The following is a 12,277-nucleotide window of genomic DNA, read 5'->3' as shown; positions in this document are numbered from 1 at the left end:
GGTTCCATCCATTCCTTTGTTTTGTTTTTTCAGCCTTGCACTAAATTGGTAAGTGCTATAGAGTGAAAGCACTTCCTGTACTGCTGGCAGAGCAGTCTAGCACTATTGCACAGTTCTGCAATTTTTAGAGATCATAAGCACAGTACCGCTGCATCCAGGTATAAAGGAATTTAGAGGTAATCTTGGGGAAGTTATGAAAGGATGATTAAGAAGGGACTTGGAGAAGCAGTTATGCAGTCCAGAGATTGAAGCAAGTGTAAGAAAGGAATTCAAAATAATTCTGTCTCAAGTTGGTTAGGAATACAATGCAGCAGAAAGAAAGTTGGACAGGCTTTCAAGATTTTATTATACCTTAAAACAATAAAGTAGCATTTCTGGAATCAGTTTGGTGTCTGTTTCTTAACCTGGTCTACCCTGAATGGCTGACATCAGATCCTTAGGCAGATAACAGAAGATTAGTTTTAGATGAGGCAGGCCAGGAATCAGAATGGAGAGGACATCAGAGAGTGAATTGTCATGCAATTTTTTTTCAACAGTATTTTTAATGACAAGTTTGTCAAAACAGGACCTCTAAGTCACAATTCAGGTTTTATAGAACAGAAACCTCACTTACTTTGTCTCTAGAAGCTTCTTTCCCATGGATGTTCCATGGAAAAGAAGCTTCCGTTATTGATTTGCCAATACTCACTGTCTGGAATTTGAAGAACTCAAGACCTCTGATATCGAAAGCAAGAATCAGAGCATAAGCCACAATCTGACCCATATGTATGGATGGGATTATTTAAAGCAAATGGATGAAGCCATGATACAAGGATGACATGTATATAGGCAGTGGTAGATTTCTAGAAGCCTTGAAGTGACAAATTATTTCTGCATTGTTGTCAAAAATCCCAAGATGGATGTGTCATCCATCATGAGTTGGATGGATAGTCATCATAAGTTAAGTTGACTCATGGAAGTTTCGACCCTTACCTCTTTCTTTGTCTCTTGAGGGGAATTTGGGATTCTTCATAGAATCCTAGAGATGGAAGTGGCCATTTATATTATCAGTCTACTTCTCTATTAAAGCATCCCCCAACAGATAAAATACAACCTCTGCTTGGAAAACATCCAGTAAAGGGGACTTCACCACTTGCTGGATAAGTGGTTCCCCTGTTGAACTGCTATTGTAAGGAAGTTTTACTGTAAGGAAGTTTTTCCTAATACTCAGCCTTCTCGTAACTTTGAGCCATTGCTTCATATCTCGCAATCTGCTTAAAACCTTTTCAGAGGGTATATCAAGTGAATGTGTTAGCTTGATTTTTATATCCCTTTTGTTTTGAAAATTGATGGGAAATTGTCTTTCCACTGTTTGAGGGTTTGCTATCAAATGTTGACTGTCAGTGGTGTCAGTAAGGCGGGGTGGGGGGAGTGAAAAAAGGCAAGATGGTGACCATAACATCACCATGCAAATCCCACCCCTCTTGTATGCACATCAGTGTTGCACACATGTAGGGAAGGAATGAGACTGGCATTGCGATGCTGTGTCTGCCATCTCTCCACCACCACCACCACCCACGGATGCCCCTGTAGATGATTGGGGTTCTGTCACTTGGCCATCTGTAGGGCTGCCTACTCCAAGCAGTACCAGCCTAAGCAATTCAGTCCAACAGAGAGAAACTACTATTGGTCCCACATTTTGGGGAGGTTTGTGGGGGGATGGAGCTGAAGCAAGGAGGTGCTGCCATGGAGAAGCCTCCTGGTTGAAGACCGGCTATTCTCTTCCTTTGTAAACATTTCAGAGCTTTAAGACAGAATTGTTCTGGACAGCCTTCTGATTTTATTAGGGGATCTTTATTTTCTGTTTTAATTGTTTGTAGCTTTTTATTTATGGACTGCAGCAGAGTAGAGATGTGGGAAAGAAGAAGGGAGGGAGGGAGGTCCAAGGTCATACATTATTCAATGTCAATAATAGCATATTCTTTCCACTCCCCTTCCCATATGCCATGTGGCATAAAGAGAGCATATGTAGCAAGCATCATGCATGTGATTTTTTTCCATTACGGTGACATATCTCAAAAAGTCCAGGAGCATTGGCTGTGTGTGTGTGTGTGTGTGTAAAATATCAAGATGGGGGCTGTAGTTGAAAAGGCAGAATTTTGATGTCACGGCCATGGCTGCCATCTTCACTTTTTTAACTCCTCCAGCGGACCACTCTGAGTACAGAGTCCTGGGTCAGTGTGGAATGCAACCAACCTAGAAATTTAATAAATAAATAATAATAAACTTAGCTTGTCCATAAGTATGATGCTCCCTGCCTTGAGATCGCTTCTGATCTCCTTGAAAACATGGGCTGAGAAGTTTCCAAAGGGATGGTTGTAGTGGTCCATTGCAGAAAAAGCAACAAGGTGTTTTGTGGTAGCTCATAAACCACTATATTATGCTTATAGACATCATGGTCTATTGAATGTATGAAGTGATCTTTCTCCCTCCCTTTCACAGAGGAAAAGACAAAGACAGACGACAGCCCCTGTAGAATGCAGAAAGTGAGCAGTAATGATATTATTAACTACGGCCTTTCACATGATAGTTGCTAGTATATAGGCATCCTGGTATTGGCTAAATCAATTAGTGTAACATGTAGAATGATACAACAGTCATCATTTATTCCGCTTCAGACCCCAGGTGACAAAATTGATGGACTGTAATTCAGCTTTATGATCATGATGAATTGCAATTCAGTGGTTTCATCCTGCAGCCTCGGTTTGAAATTTCTCTGTGCAAGAACAGCTGCTTTCAAGTCAGTTGCAAAATAAATGCAAGTTGAGCTACTTTGCTACCTTTCTTTGAATGTTACAATTTCTGATGTCAGAACTGTATTCATTTAATTCTTTGCACAGAGATGGGCTGAGGAGAGATGTTTTCTGAGAGTTTTACAGCAACTCCCCATCTGAGCATAAAATAAAATTTATTCTAGATGAAACACAGCTCCTAGTGACTTCATGGATGTACTGTTGGAGATTGCATCCTTTCTTTGCATCTATAGCCTGTATTATCTCTAGGGCAAATGCTGAGAGACAAATAGGAAGAAGGGTCTTCAAACACTATCCCTGTATCTGTTTTTCTCCTGGCTCTGTCTTTAAGAGACAAAGGATACTCTTTGTGTGTCTTTTGTGTTTCCCTCTCTTTAAGATACAGTCACTGTAAGTAAGTAAGGCTGAAGTCAGGTGTGCTTACTTACTTACTTTCCTATCCTATGCATTTCTTAACTAATCTAATGTTTGCTTCAAATGTAATGAGAATCTGTTCGCATTCATTGATAGCTGGACCAAGCCTATATTCTGCATCCAAGAAAACTGTATTTATATTTATACTTTTAACAGGTCCTTCTGCTACTTTATTACTCAATATTTTTTAGCACTTTGTATATACTCACAAGCACATCTCTAGCAAAGGCTCCAATATATAGTATTGATGATTTCTTGGCAGCAATACAGAAGTGCTTTCACTGCCTTCTTCTCAGAGGTTTTTTTTTTTTAACTTCCTAGTCTAGTCTACTGTCTTGGGGTTCCCCAAAGTATCCCAACCAAGTCTCCAAACTCTTTAGGTAAAGGTAAAGGTTTCCCTTGACGTAAAGTCCAGTCGTGTCCGACTCTAGGGGGCGGTGCTCATCTCCGTTTCAAAGCCTTGGAGCCGGCGTTGTCCATAGGACACTTCCGGGTCATGTGGCCAGCATGACTCACGGAACGCCGTTACCTTCCCGCCGAAGCGGTACCAATTAATCTACTCACATTTGCATGTTTTCGAACTGCTTGGTGTGCAGGAGCTGGGACGAGCAACGGGAGCTCACCCTGCCGCGCGGTTTCGAACCGCCGACCTTCCGATCGACAGCTCAGCGGTTTAACCCGCAGCGCCACCGCGTCCCTCAAACTCTTTAGTTTTCTACTAAAGTCAGTCAAGTGCTACTATTAGCTGAATCCATCTGACTACTATGTAGGGCACCGAATAATGATTTTAAGTTACAGGAAGACAGATTCCAACTGAATGTTAAGAAAAAGCTTTTGAATGGTAAGATCAGTTTGACAGTGGAACCAGAGCAAGTTAATTCTCTTCCTTTTGCTAGATGTCTTTAAGTCTAGGTGGGACAGCCATTGGAAAAGCTTTAAAAAGCATCTTCAGATGCCATTGGAGGTGCTTTAATTTGGATTTTACAATGAACAGAGGTTGGACTCAGTGGCCTAGATTGATGGTTCTCAAACTCTGCAGTGCTCTGACCCTCCTAAAATGAGAAATGAATTTGTCTGATTCCCCTTAACATGAAAAAAAAAACCCTGCTGGTTTCACTGAGATTATCTTTGGGTGATACAAAGTATTCTCTCTTCCTCTCTTTCACAGAGAGAAAGACAAAGACAGAGCTGGATGACAGCCATTGTAGAATGCAGAAAGTGAGCAATAATGATATTATTAATGATGGCCTTTCACATAATAGTTGCTAGTATATAGGCATATATACAAAGCCAGTTTGGTATACTGTGTGGGAATATATGATTTGGTAACGTTCAAGGGAAAAACAGCTGGTCAGAAAAAGAATCCAACTTTTAAAATTTGTTTCATTTTATAATAAATCATCTTCCAGAATTGTTGGGCTTTACAGTATTGCCACCAAATAAGAAACAATGATCCAACCTGATTATTGCATTTCTAATAAGGTTAAAAAAAATGAATTATCTATTTTGGCAATCAGTACTGGAGTAATGTACCAATGATAAAACAAGAAGCATCCTGCCCTCCTTCACAGAGTATTCTATCATATTAACTATGAGTGACTTTAATAATCTCCCTGGGCAAGGATCCAAAGGACTGGTGATGGAGTGTATCACTCCCAGAAGCCTGCCCATGTCCTCAGGCATCAGAAATTGAAACTAGATTGGATCACTAGATACACCCATAGAGGACTCTATATCAAAAGCATCATGAGACCAGGGTAGTAAGAGTGATTTTACACACACACCATTAAAACTATTAAGAGGGAAAGACAAAGGTGGTATGTAGCTGCTTCAGTCTGATTTGTGTGAACAGCTATCTTTTTTTTTAAGTCCTAAGCTGAGAAAAGCAGTGATGTGGCATTTTCCAGAACTTGCAAACAACTTGCAACTGGCTTCATTCATACCTGGGCTCACTGCCCTATAAACCATAGCTTACTATCCTATATTTTCTCTCTGATGAGTTTAAAAATGCATGTTATTCTAGATACTTATTACTGTGGACTTCTTAGTGCTGTCTAAGAACTCTATAGTTTAACCCTGAGCTACATACATGTTCTCTTCTTTTAAGACTTATTATTTTCAGGTTGACTCATAGATGAAGAAGCATAAACTTTCCCACTAATAGTTCAGCAGAATTTGCTGCTACCATTTTATACCTCCTTATATTTAATAGTTAGTTTGCTCCAATAGAAGAGAATATCTGTAGCTCAGGGCTGAACTGTGGAGTCCTTGGTGCTCTCTGAGCTTGGTTGTTTGCTTGCAGACATTTCACTGCCGAACTAAGTAACTAAGTAACATCATCAGTCACCATTAGGCACTGATGATGTTACCTAGTTGGGTAATGAAATGTCTGCAAACAAACAACCCAGCTCAGAGAGCACCAAGGACTCTACAGCTAGTTTGCTGTTAAATCCAGCCTTCAGTGGTATGTTTTATAGTAAACTGCCCAGAGTCCCTCCTTGGGGAGAGATGGGCAGTGACAAATTTGATTAATAAATAAATAAAATAAATTTCATAATTGGTGTTCAATATTTGTATGTGCATTCAGTTATATTTGATATACCAATGTATTTCACTGACAGGGATTTGACAGAATCTATTTTTTCAGATTATGTCACCAAATCTCTAGGACTCCATTATTCTTGTTTTAAAGAGATTCCACTGATAATTCAAAATATATGATTTGGCATTTATGGATTAGGTCTCGTCTGTTTTTGCCTTTTTCTTGGACAAACTTATTGCTCTTGAGCCTCATCAATTTTGAAATGAATAATGGAGGAAAAGGTTAAAAATTTTGTTGTTGTTGTTGTTGTTTTGTTGTTTTCAGCTCAGTCCTTATCTCTTCCCTTCATTTACATGCTTGGGGAAATGAACTTTCATTTTAAGATCATGATTTGAGTTTACTTGATTGCGAATGATTGCATTTCTTAGTTCCTGGGTATTATTCAGCAGTAATGAAAAACTGTGCCTTTTAATTATGTGCAGAGAGACACTGTACTCACCTTGAAATATTAGGCAAGGGCTTTAAATGCATCAAGAGATTAAAGTTGCCTGTTTTAATCTAATAACATTTCCTTCATTCTCAGTCCATCACTGCTTTTTTTGAAGGTGACAATAGTGTTGTTTGCTTGAAAACTCACCAGGCAAAGTTTAGTGTTGCAAATAGTTTTGGATGCTTCTAAGACATGGGTGCAGAACCTAAGTTAAAAGTGTACAAACTGAGACCTTGGAGTAATGGCTCTCCAAAGTCTTGAATGTGGCTCCTGGTTCCTGCAAGTGTTACCAAATTATTTGGGACATTCTAAAATACATGATTGGAGAATAAGCATATGAATAATAAAACAAGGAAGCCTTGAGTCATGTCATGAGTACTGATGGTGAGCAGGAGGGGGCCCCTATCCAGGGGGGAAAATGCATGCGTAGTACTGAGGAGTTAAGCAGCCATTCAAAGAGACACAGATCAGACCTTTGGAGTTTATCTGTCTGGGTTTTTCCCACGCTTCTTCAGTTTGTTAGGATTTTCTGTCTTATGTAACAGTAATAAACACTAGAGACCTATTCCTCGTCTCAGCGTGATTCCTGACTGTTAGGACAGTCAAGCTTAATCCAGTTGATTTCATGGCCACATCATGCTGACCATACCATCCATTCTTGGTAATGCAGCAGAAGTACAGGTGGTCCTCGTTTAATGACCACTTGTTCAGCAATCATTCAAACTTACGACGGTGCTGAATGAGTGGTACTTACAACTTGTCCTCATATCTACATTGGTCACAGCATTCCTGTGGTCATTTGCACTGCTGGCTTTTGACAAGCAAAGTCAATGGAGAAGCCAGCAGGAGGTTGCAAATGGTGACATGAAGTCCTCACTTAATGACCTGTGGTGATTCACTTAATGTCAGCAACCAGAAGTGCAGAATTTCCATCACTAAGTGGCATGGTCATGTAATATTGTCCTTTATGACTGCGTTGCTTAGCGATGGAAATTGTCCTAACAGTCAGGAACCACACTGAGACAAGGAATAGGTCTCTAGTGTTTTATTACTGCTACATTAGACAGAAAATCCTAACAAACTGAAGAAGCGTGAGAAAACCCAGACAGATAAACCCCAAAAGTCAAGGCGGGTCTGTTCTGTGTCTCTTTGAATGGCTGCTTAACTCCTCAGTACTACGCATGCGTTTTCCCCCCTGGATAGAGGCCCCCTCCTGCTCACCATCAGTGCTCATGACATCACCCTCCCCTCCATATTCACATTCCATTTCAGCCCCCTCCCTTCCAGAGTTCCTTCCTCCCTCCAGGGTCTCATGAGAGTCCATCTCCCCCTCCAAGCTCCCATGGGAACTGGGCAACGATGGAAATTCTTCAAAGGAAAACTCCTCCAAGGACGAATCACTGCTGCTCTCCAGGTCTGATAATGCTTCTGGCCCAGGTGGCTGCTGCTGGAAAATAGCTAGATAATTAGAAGATTCTTCCCCCCTCCCCCTTGGGAAATGCAAGCCAGAGGTGGAGGGCTGCAGCTCCCCCTCCTCCTCTCTCTCTGGCCTCAGAGCCTCTGGTGGGGGTGGAGGTTGCTAACTTACGAACTCCTCTGCTTGGGATTCCTCTGCTTGCTCAGTCAAGTGAGGAATCTCTGGTAGAGTGCGAGGCTTGGGTTTGTGAGGGAAAAGCTGATGGAATCATTGAACCAGCGTTGGTGCATGCACATCTCTGGCATTTTCCCATGTGCGCTCTTCCTCAGGGTACCCTTTCCAGTGTATTAAATATTGGATGCCCCTTCCCCTCCTCCTAGAGTCCAGAATGTCCTCAACTTCGTATTCCTCCTCCCCCTCCACAATTACTGGAGGTGGGGGGGCATTTGCGATCGTAAGGTAGTTGGGGGAGGGTCTTTGGCTAGCAAGGCTCTGTGAAAGACTGGATGGATTTTCATGGATGCTGGCAGCTTTAAGCAATAAGCCACTGGATTTATCTGCTGTACCACATGAAAGGGCCCACAAACTTAGAGTCCAACTTCTTGGAGGGCCTGGTAGAGGTCAAAAACTTGGTAGAGAGCCACACTTTGTCTCCTACCACAATCGCTGGCCTCTCTTGTCTGTGAGCATCTGCAGCTCTCTTGTAAGCACTCTTTGCCCTGTTTAGCTGCTCCTTTAACAACTCCTGTGTGGCTTGTTGCTCTTTAAGAAAATCAGCCATGGCTGGAACAGTTCTCTGCTGGGAGGAGGTGGGCAACACCTGAGGGTTAACCACGTAGGGTGCTTGGAAAGGAGACATCTTGGTAGAGGATTGCACAGAGTTGTTATAAGTAAATTCTGCCATGGGGAGCAGGGCTGGCCAATTGTCTTGCCGATAAGTGGTGTAACACCTGAGATACTGCTGTAACCATTGGTTAATTTTCTCAGCTTGCCCGTTACTAGCCGGATGATGCAATGATGATAGGTGGATCTGGACCCCTAATGACTGGAAAAGGGCCCTCCAGAACCTGGAAGTGAACTGAGGGCCTCTGTCACTCACCAAGTGATTTATCATGCCTCTATACCTAAAAACATGGTCCATAAACAACTGCGCTGTGGCTTGTGCAGATGGGAGGCCCTTGCAAGGAATAAAATGCGCCATTTTAGTGAAAAGGTCCACCACCACTAGTATGGAAGTCAGCCCCTGGACCGGGGGTAAATCAGTGATGAAATCCATGGAAATTGTATCCCAAGGCCTACTGGGGTTGGGTAGGGGTTGCAAGAGTCCGGTGGGCTTCCCTGGGAGAGGCTTGGCTCATCTACAGGTATGACAAGAAGCAACGTAACCCTTTATGTCTACAGTCATCTTAGGCCACCAGTAGTCTCTCAGAGCTCTATGGAGAGTTTTGAAAACACCTCTGTGGCCTGCCATTTGATGGTCATGGCAAAGTCTCAGTACTTCTTCCCTCAATGAGGGGGGAATGTATAATCGCCCACTATGCCAGAGGATTCCTGCCTCCACGTTAAATGGGGAGGCAGTGTCTTGCGGGCCCCTCTGGAGGTCATCCATCCTGGCCCTGGCATATGGGTCCTGTTGCTGCTGAGCTCCGACTCTTGTAAATAGGTCCTCTGCTTGTCTGCCTGCTGCTAAAATCTGTCTGGTTCCCCCTCATAGACTGATCAAAGTTGTGAGGTTGTAATATAGTAGCCTGTACCTCCTGGTGAGTGGCGGGGGTTGCCTGAATGGATCGAGACAAGGCATCTGCCAAACAGTTTTGTGCCCTGGGAACATAAGAAATAACAAAATTGAAAGAGGAGAAAAACTGGCTCCATCTGATTTGGCGTGGGGTGAGGGATCTGGTGTTTTGTAGAAGCTGTAAATTCTTGTGATCAGTGCAAACTTTCACAGGAAAGGTTGCACCTTCTAGCCAGTGCCTCCACTCTTGAAATGCTGCTTTAATTGCCAGCAACTTTGTTAAAAACATCATAGTTTCTTTCTGCTGGTGAGAGCGTGTGGGAGAAAAATGCACAAGGTAGCAATGTATTCTCTGTTTTGTTAGCATATTGCAATAAAACAGCAGCGATAGCAAAATTTGAAGCATCTGAATGCATTATGAATTGCTTTGTGAGATCAGGATGCTTCAAAAGTGGCTGGGATGCAAAGAGCTGCTTAAATTCTTGGAAGGCTGCTTGCTCCCTCTCCCCCCAAATGAATTTTGATCCTTTCTGTGTGAGGGGTTTAGCCCTGTAAAAATTGCAGAACCCTAGAAATTTTTGTACCTCTTTCACTTTTCGGGGGGGTTGCCAAGAGAGAATTGCCTGGACCTTTGAAGGATCCATGGATATGCCTTCTGTTGATATTTTATAGCCCAGGAAATGTAATTCAGTTAAATTGAAGGCACACTTCTCTAGTTTGGTGAACAGCTTGTTCTCTCTCAGTCTTTGTAAGACATTATGTACATGAGTTACATGAGTTGTAGCATCCTCAGAGAATATCAATATGTCTAGATAAATGACCAGATACTTAACTAGTAAATCAGAGAAAATTTGATTCATATATCGGGAAAATATGGCTCCTGCATTAGACAAGCCAAAGGTGGCAAAACAAGGTACTCAAATTTACCAAACCTGGTATTGGAGGCAGTCAGATATTCATGCCCCTCTTTCATCCGGATGAGATAGTACGCATTCCTGAGGTCCAATCTAGTAAAAATGCGTGCTTTCTGTAAGCGATCCAGCAGATCAGATATTAGGGGGAGTGGGTAATTTTCCTTGACCATGACTTTATTGAGGGAACTGAAATCATGCACCACTCTCATGGGTGCCTCCTGGGTTGCCAGTGCCAACGGGTCAGGCTTCGTTGGTATGAAGAAGGTAGGAGCAGACACTGAGGAAGTAGATGGTCAGATGAAACCCTTTTGGAGATTAGAATCCAAGTAATCCTTTAAGGTGGCTAGTTTCCTGAGGGACATGGGATATTGTTTTCTTGCTGGAATCTTGGCTCCTGGTATCAACTCAATGGTGCAATCACAGTCCCTATGGGGGGGTAGTGCTGTGGCCTCTTGTTCACTGAAAACATCTGCGAAATCTGCATACTTGGCTGGCAACTGGACCCTCCCTGCTTCCATGACTGCGTTGGTTGCTGGAGAGAGAAGAGCGGCTTGAATCTTGTGGTGCTGGCATTCCTTAGCTGGGAAGGAGATTGCTCCCGTAGTCCAGTTCAACAATGGGTTGTGGATCTTCAGCCAAGGTGTGCCCAGGACTATAGGCACATTAAGTGATGCAGTAACATAAAGTTGGATCCACTCAGTGTGGTCTCCGGTTGTTAGTTGCAAAGGTTCTGTGAACCTTCTAATCGGCCCTGCCTTGAGTGGCTGGCCATCAATGGTCTCCACTTCTATGGGACGTGGCAATTCTATGGTCGGAATGTTGAGGTCTTGTACAGTCTGTACATCAATAAAATTGGTGGAAGCTCTGGAATCCATGAGGGCCTCTAGCCTGACCTGGTGCTCTGGGTTTACGTGCATTATGACTGGTAAGTAGTAAAAGGATTGCCTGGAATCCTCAGAATGAGCCCTTCTTAATTGATTGATGGTCTCCCTGCTGAGCTCTGTGGAGGGAGACCGACAGAGTTTCCCTGGTTGGAAATCGAGGTGGAGGTGGCTCTTGGTTCTGCTGCTTGCCCTGGGGCTCTTACGGAATTTGCTTGGCTTCTCGCTGGGCAAGTTCTCACCATGTGTCCCTGGACTCCGCAGTAGAAACAGAGGGCTCTCTCTCTCCTTCTCTGTCTCTCAGCCTCGGAAATAAGCCTTCTGCTCGCCCCGATCTGCATCGGCTCCTCTGGTAGTAGTCCTGAGTAAAGAGATGCTGCGGAGAGAGCTGAAAATCCTGGAAGTGCTCTGAGGCCCCTGTTTCTCCCTGGCTGCATCTGTCTGAGCTCTTCTAGCCTGGCGTCTATGACCACAGACAGTTGATATAAACCTTCTAGGGTAGCTGGTGTTCCCTGGCACACTAATTCATTTTTAATTTCCTCATCCAGCCCCTGTTTGAATTGGTCTTTCAAGGCACTCTCATTCCAGTCCAGATCTCCTGCTAACAGCTTGAAATCAGCAATGTAAATTCCCACCCTCTTGTTGCCTTGCTTGAGCTTCCGAATTTCCTGGCTGGCAGTGACCTCTCTGATTGGGTCATCAAAATGTGCTCGGAACCCTGCCAGAAAATTCTGGTAGTCATTGAGAATTGGGTCGTTGTTCTCCACCATGGGAATAGCCCATTTGGCTGCTGGGCCCTTTAGCAGACTTAAAATGAAGGTGACTCTGGTTCTGTCTGTGGGAAACTCTGCCGGTCTGCTGTCGAAAAACATTGTGCACTGTGTGAGAAATGTTCTCACCTGTCCTGCTTCTCCTCCAAACTTCTCTGGTAAACTGCCCTGGGATCTCAAGACTACTGGCGGAGCTGCTGCTGCTGCTGCTGGCACCGGTTGTGGGTCAACCGGGGCTGGTTGTTGTAACTGCTGTAGCATAGCTGCTTGTAATGTGTTGATCTGGAGATCTACTTGTTGTTGATGTTGTTGCAATGCTGCT

Source organism: Candoia aspera, chromosome 5 (assembly GCF_035149785.1).
Source record: "Candoia aspera isolate rCanAsp1 chromosome 5, rCanAsp1.hap2, whole genome shotgun sequence".
Lineage (NCBI taxonomy): Eukaryota > Metazoa > Chordata > Lepidosauria > Squamata > Boidae > Candoia > Candoia aspera.
Note: the sequence above shows the minus strand (reverse complement) of the source record.